This window comes from Arachis hypogaea, chromosome 18, assembly GCF_003086295.3.
Source record: "Arachis hypogaea cultivar Tifrunner chromosome 18, arahy.Tifrunner.gnm2.J5K5, whole genome shotgun sequence".
Taxonomy (NCBI): domain Eukaryota; kingdom Viridiplantae; phylum Streptophyta; class Magnoliopsida; order Fabales; family Fabaceae; genus Arachis; species Arachis hypogaea.
The window spans coordinates 84,099,520-84,105,003 of NC_092053.1; the positions used below are offsets into that span (position 1 = coordinate 84,099,520).

The window sequence follows — 5,484 nt, forward strand, 5'->3', positions numbered from 1 at the left end:
GTAAGGTTTATTACTTGGACGACCCAGTGCACTTGCTGGTTAGTTGTATCGAAGTTGTGAATGAAAAATGATTTATTAAGACGTGCGTACAGAGTTTCTGGCGCCATTGCCTGAGATCACAATTTCGTGCACCATGTTTTTGGCGCTGTTGCCAGGGATTGTTCGAGTTTGGACAACTGACGGTTCATCTTGTTGCTTAGGTTGGGTAATTTTCTTCTTATTTTCAAAAAGCTTTCAAAAAAATTTTTCAAAAATCTTTCAAAAATCTCTCATCTGTTTTCGAAAATTATTTCAGAATTTTTAAGAATGAATTCTAGAGTTTCATGAAAAATGTTGGAGCCTGGATGGCTGTAAAGCCATGTTTAATTCCTTTGGATAGGGGCTTCCAACCATCAGCATAGAGGCAAGTTAATTGGAACGTCAGCTGTGGCATGTCTGAGTTACATACTAAAGCTTGGCTGGCTATTAAGCCATGCCTAACCCTCGGATTGGAGCTTTAGACTAAGAATACAAGATTCCTGGAATTCATATTAAAAAAATTTTGAAATCCTTATTTTTTTTTTCCTATATGTTTTTTCGAAAAAAATATACAAAAATCCAAAAAAAATAAAAAAAATCATAAAAATAAAAAATATTTCATGTTTCTTGTTTGAGTCTTGAGTCAAGTTGAAAGTTTGGTGTCAATTGCATATTCATCTTGCATTTTTCGAAACATTCATGCATTCATAGTGTTCTTCATGATCTTCAAGTTGTTCTTGGTAAGTCTTCTTGTTTGATCTTGATGTTTTTATGTTTTGTGTCTTTTCTTGTTTTTCATATGCATTCTTGCATTCATAGTGTCTATACATGAAAAATTTTTACGTTTGGTGTCTTGCATGTTTTCTTTGCATTAAAAATTTTTCAAAAATAAGTTCTTGATGTTCATCTTGACATTCAAAGTGTTCTTGGTGTTCATCTTGACATTCATAGCATTCTTGCATGCATTCATTGTTTTGATCCAAAATTTTCATGCATTGAGTCTTTTTCATGTTTTTCCCTCTCATCATTAAAAATTCAAAAATCAAAAAAAAATATCTTTCCCTTTTTCACTCATAAATTTTGAAAATTTGAGTTGACTTTTTCAAAACTTTTTAAAATCTAGTTGTTTTTATGAGTCAAATCAAATTTTCAATTTAAAAATCTTATCTTTTTCAAAATCTTTTTCAAAAATCAAATCTTTTTCATTTTTCTTATTTATTTTCGAAAATTTTAAAAATATTTTTCAAATATCTTTTTCTTATCTTTATCTCCTAATTTTCGAAAATAACATCATCAATTAATGTTTTGATTCAAAAATTTCAAGTTTGTTACTTGCTTGTTAAGAAAGATTCAAACTTTGAGTTCTAGAATCATATCTTGTGATTTCTTGTGAATCAAGTCATTAATTGTGATTTTAAAAATCAAATCTTTTTCAAAACTAATTTCAATCATATCTTTTCAAAAATATCTCTTTATCTTATCTTTTTCAAAATTTCATTTTAAAATATCCTTTCTAACTTCTTATCTTCTTATCTTTTCAAAATTGATTTTCAAATTTGTTTCAACTAACTAACCAACTTTTTGTTTGTTTCTTATCTTTTTCAAAACTACCTAACTAACTCTCTCTCTCTAATTTTCGAAAATATCTTCCCTCTTTTTCAAAATTTCTTTTTAATTAACTAATTATTTTAATTTTTGATTTTAATTTTTGAAAAATTACTAACCTATTTCAAAAACTATTTTCGAAAATCACTAACTCTATTTCAAAAATAATTTTCGAAAATTCTCCTTCTCTCTCATCTCCTTCTATTTATTTATTCATCTACTAACACCTCTCTTCATCCCACATCTCTGCTCTCCTTACCCTTGTGTTTCTTTCTTTACATTACATTCTTTTCTTCTTCTACTCACACAGGGGAACCTCTATACCTGTGGTAAAAAGGATCCCTATTATTATTTTTCTGTCCCTCTTTTTCATATGAGCAGGAGCAAGGACAAGAACATTCTTGTTGAAGCAGATCCAAAACCTGAAAGGACTCTGAAGAGGAAACTAAGAGAAGCTAAATTACAACAATCCAGCAAGCACCTTTCAGAAATTTTCGAACAAGAAGAGGAGATGGCAGCCGAAAATAATAATAATGCAAGGAGGATGCTTGGTGACTTTACTGCACCTAATTCCAATTTACATGGAAGAAGCATCTCCATTCCTGCCATTGGAGCAAACAATTTTGAGCTGAAACCTCAATTAGTTTTTCTAATGCAGCAGAACTGCAAGTTTCATGGACTTCTATCTGAAGATCCTTTTCGGTTTTTAACTGAATTCTTGCAGATATGTGATACTGTTAAGACTAATAGAGTAGATCCTGAAGTCTACAGGCTCATGCTTTTACCTTTTGCTGTGAGAAACAGAGCTAGAATATGGTTGGACTCTCAACCTAAGGATAGCCTGAACTCTTGGGATAAGCTGGTCAAGGCTTTCTTAGCCAAGTTCTTTCCTCCTCAAAAGCTGAGTAAGCTTAGAGTGGATGTTCAGACCTTCAGACAGAAAGAAGGTGAATCCCTCTATGAAGCTTGGGAGAGATACAAAGAACTGACCAAAAAGTCTCCTTCTGACATGCTTTCAGAATGGACCATCCTGGACATATTCTATGATGGTCTGTCTGAATTAACTAAAATATCATTGGATACCTCTGCAGGTGGATCCATTCACTTAAAGAAAACGCCTGCAGAAGCTCAAGAACTCATTGACATGGTTGCTAATAACCAGTTCATGTACACTTCTAAGAGGAATCCTGTGAGTAATGGGACGCCTATGAAGAAGGGAGTTCTTGAAATTGATACTCTGAATGCCATATTGGCTCAGAATAAAATGTTGACTCAGCAAGTCAATATGATTTCTCAGAGTCTGAATGGAATGCAAGCTGCATCCAACAGTACTCAAGAGGCATCTTCTGAAGAAGAAGCTTATGATCCTAAAAACCCTGCAATAGCAGAGGTGAATTACATGGGTAAACCTTATGGAAACACCTATAACCCCTCATGGAGAAATCACCCAAATCTCTCATGGAAGGATCAACAAAGCCTCAACAAGGCTTTAATAATGGTGGAAGAAATAGGTTTAACAATAGTAAACCTTTTCCATCATCCACTCAGCAACAGACAGAGAACTCTGAACAAAATACTTCTAATTTAGCAAACTTAGTCTCTGATCTATCTAAGGCCACTATAAGTTTCATGAATGAAATAAGGTCCTCCATTAGAAATTTGGAGGCACAAGTGGGCCAGCTGAGTAAAAGGATCACTAAAATCCCTCCTAGTACTCTCCCAAGCAATACAGAAGAAAATCCAAAAGGAGAGTGCAAGGCCATTGATATAGTCAACATGGCCGAACCTGGAGAGGAAGGGGAGGACGTAAATCCCAGTGAGGAAGACCTCCTGGGATGTCCAGTGATCAATAAGGAGTTTCCCTTTGAGGAACCAAAGGAATCTGAGACTCATCTAGAGATCATAGAGATTCCATTGAACCTCCTTATGCCCTTCATGAGCTTTGACGAGTATTCATCTTCTGAAGAGAATGAGGATGTTACTGAAGAGCAAGTTACCAAGTACCTTGGTGCAATCATGAAGCTGAATGCCAAATTATTTGGTATTGAGACTTGGGAAGATGAACCTCCCTTGTTCACCAATGAACTAAGTGATCTGGATCAACTGACATTGCCTCAGAAGAAACAGGATCCTGGAAAGTTCGTAATACCTTGTATCCTAGGCAACATGATCTTTAAAAAGGCTCTATGTGACCTTGGTTCAGGGATAAACCTCATGCCCCTCTCTGTAATAGAGAAACTGGGAATCTTTGGGGTACAAGCTACTAAAATCTCATTAGAGATGGCAGACAATTCAAGAAAACAGGCTTATGGACAAGTAGAGGACGTGTTAGTAAAGGTTGAAGGCCTTTACATCCCTGCTGATTTCATAATCCTTGATACTGGGAAGGATGAGGATGAATCCATCATCCTTGGAAGACCTTTCCTAGCCACAGCAAGAGCTGTGATTGATGTTGACAGAGGTGAATTAGTCCTTCAATTGAATGAGGACTCCCTTGTGTTTACAACTCAAGGTTACCCTTCTGTAAACATGGAAAAGAGGCACAGTAAGCTTCTCTCAAAACAGAGTCAACCAGAGCCCCCACAGTCAAACTCTAAGTTTGGTGTTGGGAGGCCACAACCAAACTTTAAGTTTGGTGTTGAACTCCCATATCCAAACTCTAAGTTTTGTGTTGGGAAGTCTCAACAATGCTCTGAACATCTGTGAGGCTCCATGAGAGCCCACTGTCAAGCTATTGACATTAAAGAAGCGCTTGTTGGGAGGCAACCCAATTTTTATTTATCTAATTTTATTTTTCTTGTTCTTTCATGTTTTATTAGGTTCATGATCATGTGGAGTCACAAAATAAATATAAAAATTGAAAACAGAATAAAAAACAGCAGAAGAAAAATCACACCAGGTGGAAGATCTTACTGGCGTTTAAACGCCAGTAAGAAGCATCTGGCTGGCGTTCAACGCCAGAATAGAGCATGGTTCTGGCACTGAACGCCCAAAATGGGCAGCATCTGGGCGTTTGAATGCCAGAATTGCACCCTGGAGAAGAGCTGGCACTGAACGCCCAGAACAAGCATGGTTCTGGCGTTCAACGCTAGAAATGGGCAACAAATGGGCGTTCAACGCCCAGAACAAGCACCAATCTGGCGCTGAACGCCCAGAGTTGAGTGCAAGGGCATTTTGCATGCCTAATTTGGTGCAAGGTTATAAATCCTTGAACACCTCAGGATCTGTGGACCCCACAGGATCACCTCAAGATCTGTGGACCCCACAGGATCCCCACCTACCTCCACTCACTTCTTCTCACCCCTCTTTCACACAATCCCATAAACACTCTTCCCCAAAACTCTTCACCAATCACCTCAATCTCTCTTCCCTATAACCACTTCACCACTCACATCCATCCACTCTTTCCCATAAACCTACTTCATAAACCCCACCTACCTTCAAAATTCAAAATCAATTTCCCACCCAAAACCCACCCTTATGGCCGAACCTTACCCCCCTCCCTTCCCTATATAAAGCCCTCCATTCTTCTTCATTTTCACACAACACAACCCTCTCTTCCCCTTCTTGGCCGAATACACCTTATCCCCCCTCTCCTCCATATTTTCTTCTTCTTCTTCATATATTCTTTCTTCTCTTGCTCGAGGGCGAGCAATATTCTAAGTTTGGTGTGGTAAAAATATAAGCTTTTGTTTTTCCATTACCATTGATGGCACCCAAGACCGGAGAATCCTCTAGAAAAGGGAAAGGGAAGACAAAAGCTTCCACCTCCGAGTCATGGGAGATGGAAAGATTCATCTCCAAAGCTCATCAAGACCACTTCTATGATGTTGTGGTCAAGAAGAAGGTGATCCCCGAGGT

The 5,484-nt window shown here is 37.3% G+C and overlaps 1 non-coding gene across 1 annotated transcript; it reads right to left on the bottom strand.

Moving 5' to 3' along the window:
* Positions 1 to 2,530: 2,530 nt before the first annotated feature.
* LOC112774039 (small nucleolar RNA R71) lies at positions 2,531 to 2,638 on the bottom strand. Its single transcript, XR_003188552.1, has one exon. It is a non-coding gene; the product is annotated as a small nucleolar RNA R71 (small nucleolar RNA).
* Between the last annotated feature and the right edge of the window lie 2,846 nt (positions 2,639 to 5,484).